The 14,209-nt window shown below is 35.1% G+C and overlaps 1 protein-coding gene across 2 annotated transcripts in view; it reads right to left on the bottom strand.

The window, feature by feature from the left end:
- Window positions 1-14,209, bottom strand: part of LOC149940633 (lachesin-like) — a 305,656-nt gene that overhangs the window by 46,154 nt on the left and 245,293 nt on the right. The gene's annotated exons all lie outside the window — the stretch shown is intronic.

Below are 14,209 nucleotides of genomic sequence, written 5' to 3'. Positions count from 1 at the left end.
ATATTGACTTTTATTCGATCCAAATTTCCATAAATTTCTATATAATTTTTTGGTTGCCTTACGAAAGTGAAATGTCTACGAGGTCGTATATTCATTTTTAAAGTGGTTTATTTAATTTGTAAATGCTAAATTCAGGAATTAACTTAAAAATTCCGAAAGCTAGAATTCGATGGTTTTATTAAGCTTCTAAAATTTTCCTCAGTAAATACCCTGCAGTACAGCTTAGGTTAAGACTAACATAGAATTTCAGCGTTGAAATTAAAATGAAGCCGACTCTAGCTATTGCATTTTGAATGAGTGAGACAAAGCTACTATTTAACTAGCTAAAAATATCTTTATTATTAGTGACGTTTCTTTCGAGAGAGCTGCAAAATATTTAGCGGAATTGACTGACATTACTATCACCTCAACAAGCTTCTATGGAAGGGGAAACCGAAGAACTCGATGAAAAACCCTTTTAACCAGTGGGGAGATAACTTGGAAACTCAACAAGAAGCTGTTCCGAATTTTAACCCATTGCCACAAGCTGGAATCGAACCCGGTGATGTGAAAGTGCTAACTATACACCACGACACCATTTTGAAAAATGGCAGATTAAAAATTGTTCTTAACAAGATAGCAGCTGTATTTATCAGCCAAGTTGATTGAAAGTTTCTGTATTGGTTGGTCATACCTATTTTTTTTGGTTGAAATGTGACGCCATCTTTGAAATTGGTAAGTCCCATATGTAATAAATACAATAATCTACAAATTATTCTGTCAAAATTAAATTCAACTTAATCATCGCTCGCTAAGCATAGTGGAGGAATAATATAATAATTTAATTGGTTTTATTAAAAAGGACGTGTACGTTAAATTTAAATATAGGAGCTAACCCTCGGTCATTTAACCCGACCTTTCTTCAAAACTCCGCCAATAGAAAATGTTTTCCAAAATATCTCCAAATCACCCACGAACGTTTTTTTTTACAATATAACGCGAATCTTCCCCAAAATTATTATATTTATCTCGCACGTGACGTCGTACTATCGACAGTGAGGATGGGAGACTAACGTCATCTAGATTTCGTTCATCCCTCCCTGCCTTCGCGCTATGGCCGCCATATTGAGGGAATTTTCCGTATAAACGCGGGATGGAGAGCTGGGTAGAGTAAATATTATTCCTGGGAGGCAGCCAGCCAGAGAAAAGATTGGGATAAGAAAAGAATCAATATGTAAATGAATTGCGAAAAAGACTATATATGCGGGGATAAACGTCGGACGGTTTCTCGGTTTAAGGTTGTCTTTTTACAAAAGCAATATCACCCTTCAAATAGAAAAAAGGAAGAAACGTTCTTAGTTTTATAATAACAATTGAAATAGACTTTTTGTTTCGGGTGTTATTTTGTATTCGCGCTTCGCTCTCCAATTTAATTTTTCTCGTACCTAAAAGCTTCAGCCAGATTTTCTTCGTCTCTACTAAGATAAACAAAGATCGTTTTATTCCGCGCCATCTCTCGCCAAAGCTATTTATTTAAATTTTTTCCCGTGGAAGAGAATTATTTTCAAATTGAATGCTCGGAAAATTTGGTGGTTGGGAGTGAGATTTTTTACTCGCGGATTATAGCTTGGGGGCTATTATTTTTTCAAAATAAAATATGGTGGATTTTTATTTTTAGTATTAGCAGTTTGCATAAATGCAACGAATTTTCCTGTCTTCTAAGGTCGATATTTTTTTAAAGTTTTTTTTCGAAGTTTGCTTTGTACGAGTATATAATATAAGTTGCAAAACTTAGAAAACATATTTAGTTACATAAATTGAGATTTTACTAGCGTGTACACTGATAAACCGAAATTTTAAATTATATAAAATTGATTTTACGAGCTTTGACGGTAAATGTGGTCTTATTAAATATTTAACGTTCTCAAATTACGTAAGTTCCCCAAAATCGAGCACTTTAGGAAGAGTAACAATTGGAAAGACCCCACTCTCAAAATTACGTGTATAATTCTCTTTATAATTTTAATACGTATTTATAATAGCACGTTGGGTGTTCTATGTGTAAAACCCAAACATAAAAAAATTAAGTTTTATAGTTATTTAAAACGATTTATGTTTTTATTATAATTGTCGAGGACAAATAAAGCTATATTGATAGCAATAACGGTTATGTTAGCACTTATCTTTAAGGAAACTGGTTAGACCGGCTAGCGGACTTTCAAGGGGCAGTCGTTTTTGGATGAAGGCTAAGTTTTGTTAGAGAAATAGGTGACACCTTTTTCAGACCAAGCTTTAACCATAGTTTAATTCCCCCCATATTTCAACATAAAAAGCTAAATTTGGTAATCTAAGCTAATTTTAAAACCTCGACTGAAAAGTGAATAAGCAGATCATTTAAGTTTTCTTTAAAACCAATCTTATATTTTAGGTAGAGGTCGGCGTTTGAATAAGAAATTATACGATTGTTTATATTGATCCATAACCGAGAATTATTCAGAAATATTCGAAAAAAATGATTAATTTTGCATGTTAAATCGTTGTTTAATCGTATAATTTATTCGTATAAAACAAATAATACTAATTTTAATGATTAATTGCAATTTTTGCGGTTAATTTATTTGTTCCGCCGACCTCTAATTTTAGGTATACTTCTCATTTGAAATTGTGAACATAAACCATAGTTTCAATTTATATAGAAAAATCTACGGTTTTCAGTCCTATTTTAGAGTCGTTATGTTAAACAACATAACCGGAAGTTAACAGGCAGTGTCGGATTAGGTTTGAGCGTTATTACATTGCTTCCGGGTCCCCCAATCAGAATTGTCGAACTGAAATGGTGAAAATTATTTGAAGAAATTTCGCGTGCACGGGCCTTTATAATAACGTGGGCAACGATTGGTCGAATTGCAATTCCTAAATTCTATATTCTCGGTATGAAAGGAGTTTATCCAACGGTCAATTGCAAATTATTTCGCTAATAAAATTTCCTATATTATATAAATATAAACAGGAATTTATGGATCGAAACTTATAGTGGCATATTTCTCCCGTTGAAATTAAGAGAAGTACATTCCCTCTCTTCCATCCGCATTCCTCATTTGCATAGTCCAAGGCTTAACAAGCTCAGACTTCTCGCTAAATAACGTCGTCATTTTCAGTTTTGAAGAGAGACAATCATCCCACCGACGAACTTTTAACTGTCTCTCTGTGTTTCTCTATTTAAACTCTACGGGGAATCCACGCAGTAAGCGGCCTAGAGTACAATCCCAAGTTGGATATTCGTTGGGCAGTCTATCGCGAAACCCGAAAGAATTGCCCGGGAAATATATTTCCACATTAAGGGAGCACTCGTAATAACTTCAGACTCGTTGGACTGAGAGAGAGAGAGAGATAGAGAGAGAGTGAGTGAGAGAGAGAGAGAGAGAGATAGAGAGAGAGTGAGTGAGAGAGAGAGAGAGAGAGAGAGAGAGAGAGAGAGAGAGAGAGAGAGAGAGAGAGAGAGAGAGAGAGTGAGGATGTACCAGCAATCCACTCAGGCCGTCTATTTGAAAATTAGCATTTTGGAAACGAGCAAAATAGAGAAATTCGAATTTCTATACGCTTCCCAGCCTTCTTGGGAATGGACGTAACATCCCGTCTATACTTTTACTCAAAATGGCCCCACCCCCATTTGGAAATCTCCCTATTGGACCGGTACGGGCCTGCTGTGAACGTTAATTATTAATTCCAGATTTCGTGGTGCCATAAACATTCCGTAATGGTGTATTTTTGTATTCGTATACTTCCCTTAAAACGGATTAGAAAAAAGGCCTGATTTCAACTTTGGAAATTCTGAAATCCGTTGAGCAAATTAAAACGAAAATGACTAAATCAAGGGTAAGAGTCTGCTTTTTAAACTGTCGGCGGACGGAAATGACTTTGAACTGGTACCCGATGAGGGCAAGAATTAATTTAGGCTAGGTAGAATTTGGAACTGGCAGTTTTCATTTTAAATAGTTATTTTGTTTTTGTAAGAGTCAGATGCCATCATCTAGTGGGCTGAAACGAAAGTATTAATAGTGCCCACTTGACACAAATGCAAAATATTAAATATTTATACCTACTCGCATTTTTTATAAACTAATGTATTTTTTATAATATTAATATTTATAGTATAAAATACACCAAGAATCTTGATTACACTATAAACTAAAAACTACGAAATAATTCATAAATAAATGAAGTAAATAAATAAATAAATAAATAAAATAAAAAAATAAAAAAAAAAATAAAAAAAAAAATAAATAAAGTAAATAAATAAATAAATAAAGTAAACAAATAAATAAATAAATAAATAAATAAATAAGTAAATAAATAAATAAATAAATAAATAAGTAAGTAAATAATTATAAATTAAATTCAGTTAAGTTAAATTAAATTAAGTTATATAAACTAAATTAAGTTAAATTAATTTAAATTAAGTTAACTTAACTTAATTTAAGTTAAATTAAATTAAATGAAATCATATTAAATATAATTAAATCATATTAAATATAATTAAATCATATTAAATATAATTAAATAATATTAAATTAAATTATATTCTATTAAATTAAATATATATTACAAATATAATAATTTAAATAATTATACTCATGAAAAATGCCTCGGGCTCCGTTCAAGAGATGGCGCTCTAGACCTAAAATTATGATGGAGCCTGAAATAGGGCTGGGCGTCGGTATAACAGAATATCACCGATATACACGAAGACTAAAGTTGCTAATATCTCTAATTGGGAGAGCTTATTTTTCCTAAACAAACCAACTGAAAAAACTGTTTAGGGTTGGTATCTTCCAAAACAAACTAAAATGAAGATAACGGTTTTTACAAATTTCTAAAATATTTGGGTAGTAGTACCCTACTACTGATGGTCGCACCTTTGACGCAAGCCACTCAACCCAGCAGAAGGTGCAGCAATGGGTGGACCAATCCCCACTACGCACACAGCAGTGGGATTAAGAGTGGATGCTATAGCAACTCCAGCCGACACCCTACCTACGTAGGTAAAGAGTCAAACCCTATGGAGAGAGCTCCTAAAGGGGAACGACGAGCACACAGCAGCCCAAGTAACCCGGCACAGCTGGCACCGGAGATCCCGGTGTGGCTCCAAGAGGCCAGGAAACAGGACCGCCGTGCCCTCATACGGAGGCCCACCGCCCCACAGCAGGCTACCAAATCCGCCGAGGCCAGTTTGTACGGACCCTCTCCGTTAGCCTGAGCCGAAGCTCAGTATCCAGCCCAAATATGACCAAAGTCGGAGGTGGAGATAGGACCATTTGATCAGAGCTAACATCTCCCAGTGCGCCGCCACCCTTATGGGTTACTAGAGCCGAACCCCAACTCCCCGATAAAGCCACCAGTTATTGCACACTCTAACCCTTTGAGGGCCACACTATAAGCTACAATCCGAGGTTCTTCCTTTGCAAAAAGCGGTTTTTGACGCGCAGTTTTTGAAGTTGGTGACCGATATTAACTTTTTAACTGGCGCCCAACAGGGTTTTTTTTTAAACATGTGCCCTCTTAAACCAGGGGCATATGAGAAACTTCGTTAACGAGGACAGACTATGTAAAGCTACCTAAGGGCCGAACAGGGCTGCAATTTAGAACAGTCAAAGGCACAAAAGGGTTATTTCAACACGGAAATTATCCTTGTTTACAGAACCTACATGGATGTTAAAACGAAATAGATTCGTTACTAGAATGTGATTTATAAACGTTTTGCGTGGTTTAGTTTTCTACAAAAACGAAATTAATGGAATTTCAAATTAATTATATTTTTTACTCAGTTGCAAACTTAAAACTGAAAAAAAACCACTTTATTTTCACAGGTATATCAAAAGGTTTAATTATGTATCACATCAGTGTGCCAGTTCCTTATCTTCGAAGTGTACAATGTGTACTTCGTCACCATAGTTTCCTATTTTCTTCGCTAGAGGCGCTTGTGTTTTGTGGTTTGACGTTAATTCTAAACGTTTAGAAGCAGTTTTTATTAATATTATTTCATAAAAACTGGAATTCTAACCCATTTAAACTTGGTTTTAGGATCTGGATTTTCCATGGCTTATGTCACGACACGCAATCATAACTAACACCAGAAGTGTATATTATATATCTTACGAGATAAGTATCCATCTCTCTATGCTGCTAATGTTATTTACATTTACCACTGATTTTTCAAAAAGCTTTTTGGAACAAAAAATAGTGAGTTGCTAAATTAATCATTAAGTTTCTAAACTATTACACCGGGTGTGATTTATTTGTGCATATTCCTACGCAGTCTAATTTCATTGATGCGGTGTACACAAACTACACATCGGCTATTACTAATTATTTCGACTGACTGACAAGCTTCGAATATAATGGTCATTTAGTGATGTAAACCTAGTATTTTATCGAAACACCACTTGAAGATTTACGGTACAGATGTGCTTTATAATAACTACTAGACTGAATCTAGATTGCGCGCGTGCTTCTTTTAGAGCAGCGGTCGCTTGTAGCGCCACTGTGTCCGTTATTGTAAGGATTTTCACCAAACGCGCGATACAAGCTCACGACGTTAGATATAATATCTAAAGTTGGTCATCTAAAAGTTTTACGCGGGTGCTTTGGGTGGAAATTCTCTCAGCAGGAGCTCCGTTGTTTTGCCTATATCATTCGGGTCCTTTGTCCAAGATTATACATATATTACATACATACATTAGAAAGGTTAGGCAAAACACTCCAGAAGTTTTAACAACAACGTCGGGAGTACCTCGACGTCCAAGGAGAACCATTCTTTAAAATCGCTTTTAAGCGCGTTTTCAGTTCGCCGGCTAACGCAATCAAGTAAGTTTGAAATCGAATTTTAACAAATTTCACGCCTAGAGTATTTGTTTCTTCGTGTGCCCGGGTGTACCGCGAATGTATATCTTTGTATACTCGTACTTATTTCGCCCAATTCGTCTTAATTGTACAAGGCCTAAGTGTATTTCAATTTTTAACATGTACGCTGCGAGATGAATATTAAATTGTCACTACTCTGTCTCGATTTGTTGAGGCGGAAAATTATAATTATCAGTTGTTTTATTTACACACTACAAATATATTACAACAGATATATGGCGTCGTTTTGAAGTTGTTAAATATTCGACTCCGAAGTACAAACGGGAAAGTAAAACGTCTAAAACGTTCACGTGACTACCGACTTTGTTGTTCAAAGTTCTAGAGTGCTTTGCTTAACCTCTCTATTACATTCTACAAAGATATTTGAATCAATTCTTATAAGAAAACGTTGACTAGAGTTTTATTAGAATAAAGAGATACGAAACCAAGAATGTATTCGGGTCCCTAGAGATTATGCGAGGAGTATCCTGTTCGTCTCATGATAACCGGGTGAAGAACCACGCCCCCTCCTTCCTCGCTTTAACTATCCCCCCCCCCTTCTCCCGGCAGGGGGGAAGACACTATGGTATTATTGCGATTTATCTCTCACAAGGAGACGACCCGAGTTGTTACCCACCGATTTTGTTCAAACTCGGGGGATTGGTAGACCTTCTTGGAACTTGAAAAATCCTAAAGGGAATTTATTCAATAGGCAACGGTTTTGCCATGGCAACGAAAAATGTTTTTGACAACATAAAACGGAATTTTTTCCTATTTAAGCCATATCGGTTCATTTTCACCCATTTGGTTCAAATTGATAAAAATGTGATCAATTTTGATTTTTCGTCAAATTTTAACAATTTTTTTATAATTTTGGTATTTTAAATTTTTTTCAATTTTTTAAAATTTTTCACCTGGGGGACCCTTGGAATCGGTTTAAATCCCATGTTATTTTCAATGGGAAAATTTCCATTTTATGTTGTCAAAAACATTTTTCGTTGCCATGGCAAAACCGTTTCCTATTGAATAAATTCCCTTTAGGATTTTTCAAGTTACATGAAGGTCTACCAATCCCCCAAATTTGAATAAAATCGGTGTGTAACACCTCGGGTCGTCTCCTTGTCATTGAAGGTGGAGCATATCATCCGGGAATCATCAAAACAGCGGTTATAGCAGCGGCTACATATTCTTGACGAGACCTAGCGGCAACAACAAACAAAAGCCGAAGGATCTTTTCTATCCGTTAGAGTGGGGGAATGAGGGAAGGAAATAATTCCATCGCAACTACGTTTTTGCCGCGGGATCCCGTTATACGCTCTCTAAAAGAGCTTCACTTGGAAACGGGATAATTTCGCAGTTGTAGATACGAAGGAAAAAAGATCAACCAGAGTAAAAACGAGAATCTGCTTTTTTATCCTTTCCGAAAAAAAAGAGATATAGAATCAGAGAGGGGAGAAAATCTAATGTTTTCATCCCTAGTTTTTAGCGCGGCTTTTGGGAAAACCTGACTTTAATGGAAAAGTTAAGCGTCACTCATCATCTTTTTTCTTCCGCTCTCAGTGTTCCCGCTTTGTGAGAATGGCTGGGCTGGGCTTAAGCTCTTTTAAAAGCTTTTTCCGGTAGGTTCGCCCTAGTTTTAGTTGAAATAATAGTTATAGCCGACGCGTAGCTCCGATGGGGATATAGATAATATTGCTCTCGGTCGAGAGTGGATCCAACGTTCGTAACTTTTTAATAAGAGACCGCTCCCTAATCGACAGAATCGGTAGATACCGTCACGCGTATCCGCGTACTTAAAGGTTTTACTTTTCCGCCAGTTTGGTTACCCTCGGAACGCCAGCGCTCTCTGGTGGCTAGAACGAAAGTGAGATAGTGATAAAAAAATCCCATCCACTAATCCGCGTTAATCCGGCGGAAGAATGGAATTTGCAGAGTGTTTCGCGAGCGCGGTTGAGTTTTGCAGATGTTGGCTTTCGTAGCGGGGGTCTTTCCCTCTCTCCGGAAACGTTGCTCGATTGAGGTGTATCGAGGGTGTAGCATTCCTTTTTCGGGTAAGACTGTCCCGGATTACGCCTTGGCTTAACGCGTTACAGCTTCCAGTTCGGCGCCTTTTTTGCGGCCGCTTCTCCTTCACGTCATTTCCCTTCCTGGCACGGGCGAAAATATCGGGACAATGATTCCGCAAAGAGAGGGAGGTGAGGGTAGGAGAACCTATTTGGAGGTATAGCCCCCGGGTTGTTTTCTCTGCGTCTCTTCCACGGCGCCTCTATATATACTCAGATTTGGAAATGTAAGCGTTCGAGATTGCTTCTCTATTTCGATTTGATGGGAGAATATATGAGGCGCTGTTATTCTCCGCCTGCCTCCCGACCATCGATCCGAAATGATCGGAAAATCCATCCTTCTCTCTCCCTGCCTTCCATCTCTTTCCTCGTTTTGATGGAAAATGCTTTTATACTTTGTATACTTTATTTTTTTATCGGTTCAGTAGAGCTTATAGCTTATACCTACGTCTTGAAGCGTGTATTCCGGAAATTAATAATGGCGTCAACGGGACTTTTCACTTCTAATTTTTATATAATTTTAATTGTAATTAAATCTAGAGGAATTTTATTAATTTATTTAATTAATATTTAGGGTTACCTGGTTTTGGAAATAAGGTAGCGAAACGCGAACGTGTTCATTTAAATTATTTTTAGAAAACCGCAATTTTCAAGTTACCTGATTTTGGAAATAAGGTAGGGAAACGCGAACACGTTAGTTTAAATGAATTTTTAGACAAATTGAATTTTTCAAGTTACCTGATTTTGGAAATAAGTTATCGAAATGTGAACACGTTAATTTAAATAAATTTTTAGACACACTGAATTTTTAGAGTTAGGCCTACCTGGTTTTGGAAATAAGGTAGCGAAACGCGAACACTTTAATTTAATTTAATTTTTAGGCAAACCAATTTTTTAAAGTTACCTGGTTTTGGCAAACCAAATTTTTCGAGGAAGCTGGGTTTGGATATAAGGAAATGAAACGCGAATACATTAAGTAAAATTAAGTTTTAGACAAATTGAATTTTTTCGAGGTACCTGGTTTTGGATATAAGTTCTCGAAACGTGACGACGTTAACTTATTTTAATTTTTAGACAAACCGCAATTTTCGAGTTACCTGGTTTTGGAAATAAGGTAGCGAAACACGAACACTTTAATTTAAATTAATTTTTAGACAAAACGAATGGCGTCTGTATCAATTCGTACGAAATGCAAATATGACCCAAGATCTCACTTTGATTTTAAATTTTTTAATTCAACCGAAAACGTAGTTCAGAAATGATCAGTACTAACTAAATATATAATACAATATTGGACACCATACTGAAACTAAAACACACAAATCCCCTGGGATTGTGTGTAAAAAAACAAACGAAAAGTTATATATTTATAGATTTTTTTAAATTTTGGTAACTGTGTCAAAAGCGCAGACATACTCGGTTACTGACGCCAAAACGTGAAGTCGACCAATTGTATTAATCTGACAGTAATATATAAAAATAAATATGTATATATTTGAGACCAAATTTCAAAATAAACGTACGTCAACTGTGGTGATAGCAAATACCTTTCTAGTACATTTCGCTTTGAAGCTTCTACTGAAACAAACGTAATTATATATAAAATTAAATTTAATCCTCTGTACATAATTTTAATATTTAATATCAAGTGATTTCTGACAAAACCGCGTTTTTAATTAAAGGATTATATCATTCTCGTTTTAAACTAGACCGTTTTGGAAGCGGACTAGAGTCGGTATCTCTTTACAGCGAAGGCATTTAATAGTCACTGTGCTTCTCCATCCATTTGCATGCGCTATGTAAATTGCTGAGCGAGAGCTCCGTTTCCAAACTTTCGCGGGAAACCTTCCCGAATTAGTACGCTCTAATTATTCGTCAGAAATATACATTGTCGACGAATGCATTTTCGGAATCATTTTGCGAAAGAGTAAGCGTCACTGAAATGTTATACAACCTCTTGATTAAATAATTTTACAAATATAAATTTAAATATTTTAAAAATGTTCTTCCGTTTTCGTAAACTTTCGCAAAAAAAATTAACGTTTAGGAGGCGTTAATTATATTTTGGTGTAATTTTAATTTATGATACAAATTTGCCATAATATTGTAATTTAAATAGCTGGTTATTTTTATACTGACAAGGAGACGACCCGAGGTGTTTCTCCCCGATTTTATTTCAAACTCGGGGGTTAAGTAGACCTTCATGTACCTTGAAAGCTCATAAAGGGAAAAGTTTCAATGGCCATTCGCTTTGCCATGGCAACCAAAAATGTTATTAACAACTCAAATTTAAACTTAGGCCTGTGGTAGTGCTTAACTGATTATACGCCATTTTCGAAAGTCAGTAGGTTAAAATTCACTTTCACCATCTTGTGAACACTCACTTCCGCTACGTCATAACACTCCCAAGCCTAAAGGATGACGACAAAACAGACAACGTTATGACGCGAGGAAAGTTATTATTCGCAAGGTAGTGGAAAGGAAACATTCAATAAATAATTTAAATATGTTTTTAGATATTTAAAATATCACAGCCTGGGTAATTACAAAGTGTAACGCCATTAGAGGCCGATTTTTAAATTCTCGAAGTGTCACCAGATGACGCCACATTCTCAAACGTCAAAATTTTAATATTATCTAAAAATCTTTTTAAATATCAGTTACTTCGTGTTTCTTTTTACGTCGAATTATTCCTTAGCTGATCCATCATTTATAGTTTTTAAATAAAATATGGCTTACAATAGTGATACAAATTAGTTTTTTTGTAATTTAACAGTAACTTTTTATTATCTTTCATCCGCAAAGTTTAAAAGCATGAAAATCAAACCCCTAAGGTCTTCGCTTTCAATGTTTGTTTCCCTGCAAGCAAATTGTGAATCGGTGAATCGGTCTATGCATTTATCACGGGTCGTTTATCTAAAAGAATTTGACCACTTCTTGTTCAGTGAATCGCGAGGAGAAGCAACCTCAGTTTTGGATGCTTTTCCACCTGAGGGATTCTTTCAAGAACTATACCTTTCCTCTTTCAGAGTTGTAATTAAACTTTGCTTCAAAATAGAATAAATTTATAATTATGATCGAAATATTTACTGATATTTGAAAAGATGAGGTCCTCGAGCGAGAAAAATACGCAAATTGAAAAACCAGTCGGTCGAACGACTGGACACGGATTCCTGCACGCGCTCATTAGTACGACGAGACAAAGACATAATGATTTAATCTGAAGTTCACCAAAAATGAATCGCCATTCTAAAAATAGATTAGGAAGATACGGAACTGAAACGCTTATGTGAAACATAATTATAAACTAATGCAAATTAATCTACGGTCTATAGAACACCTTCAGAATAATTTTCAAGAGTTCCCTATTAAGAAAATAAAAATTATAATAATAATTATAAATTTCAGATAATTAAATAGCGCGAGGCATAATATTGGAGTTTTTCTAAATTGATTACTTAAGTTAAGAACATAAGTAAGTCAGAGCTTGGTGAGAATGTCGAAAAAAGGTTTGGTTAAGAAGTTAGCATTAAAACCATAGAAAGTGTCATACTTATAGTTGTTATGTTACCTTTGATAAAAATTATATTTTTTTATAAATACATTTATTAGAGATATAATATGAATTTCTGAAAATAACTATATTTCCTTTAAAAATGTTTATACGAGAATCATTAAAAATTAATTTTATAATCCACAATAACATAAAACCCAGTCATAGTTTTTGTAATAGTATTATGAAAATTGATGGTAGAATTGTGGTAGTAGCGACTTAATTTCCAATCCCCATTTAACACTCCGCCAAATCAGTACATTACGATTGGAGTTTCTCTCATTTCTAAATTATGCTCTTTCTAAATCGATTTCATTTAAGGTGCACGTTTTCGAACAAAAAATTGTTGGAAAATAAGCAATATTTCGAAAGATTGCGAGAGAAGATTTTTTTATAATTGGATTTCTAGATTGTCAATTACCGAATACAGCCTGGTTCCTTTGTAAGTGCAAAATTGTGGCCTGTTGTATAACTCAAAAAAAGCCAATTATCCTAGTTCTGTATTTCTTTTTGAAAAGACTTTTTTATCATTCTACTTTTCTAGATTTTAAGGATCACAACCATTTTTCAATCATTTTCACAAAGGCATTCTATGCTTAACGGAAAACGATTGAAGTTGCTTTATGTTTAATCATCGGGAGTCTCATTTCTCGGCTCGTTTCTTTAATTGGATTCTTCTCTCCGTCTATGAATATGGATTGCGCTTGTTTTCTGTTCCCATTTTCTTTAAAAAAGGTCAAGCAAAGTCGAGGTACGTGATTTTGAATATAAAATCGAAATTAAAATCCTCAAGTATTTTTCAATTTGACTAACAACATTACTTATTTTTTATAACTTTAGTATATTTCAAATATAAGATTACTATTACCAAGAACCCAAAGACGTACTAAGAACACGTAATCATAGCTTTAGCCCGTCGTGGAGCCTCCTAATCTATATTTTCAAAATAAGCCCCGCCTTTTTATATTTTCCGCCTGTAGTAACTTAAGTAACCAAAAAAATAAGCGGTCTAGGAACTACTTAAGCTAACTAAAAACCTACTTAAAAACCACTTAAAATCAACTCTAATTTCGCTTAATGGAGGACACTTAAAGCCAACTTAAAACCAACTTAGAGCCAACTTAAAACTTAATAACGACATCTTAAAGCCAACTTGAAAGCAACTTAAAAATAAAATGTAATTTTCTGTATATGTAAGGGTTCGCGCCTTCTTCTTAGAAGTACCGATAGTCGAAGAAGACTCAATAGCTCCGCCTCTTTTAAAAAATATCGATTAGGAGGCTATGCAGCAAAATTTCCTTTCCTCTGTTCTTGGTACGTCTACGGGTTCTTGCTATTACTATGTAAATATAACTCTAAAAACTTATTTTTCTCAAAATGGAATTTTTATATAGATGTCGCGACGATGAAAAACTGTTGATGTGGACACAATGTAAAATGCCTTTCCTACTAGGTTGGTCAGAATACACTAGAGCAGGGATGCCCAAATGGACCATCTTTTGACCTTGAGAATGGTGATCTTGACCTTCAAAATGCTTATCTCGAAAATATACTAAAATATTTTTAAAAAAATCTACAATAAACTTGGCGATCTCCTTGATAATGGTAATCTTGACCTTCTAAAGGGCGACTTGGTAAATTCGGCACTAGAACGGACAACCGTTTCTAGAATCCCGCCTGCTTTGCTAATTAATAGTTGGGCAATGAATCTAGA

This window comes from Leiobunum rupestre, chromosome 6 (assembly GCF_980474605.1).
Source record: "Leiobunum rupestre chromosome 6, qqLeiRupe1.1.hap1, whole genome shotgun sequence".
Lineage (NCBI taxonomy): Eukaryota > Metazoa > Arthropoda > Arachnida > Opiliones > Sclerosomatidae > Leiobunum > Leiobunum rupestre.
This window is presented reverse-complemented; position numbering and strand designations above follow the sequence as displayed.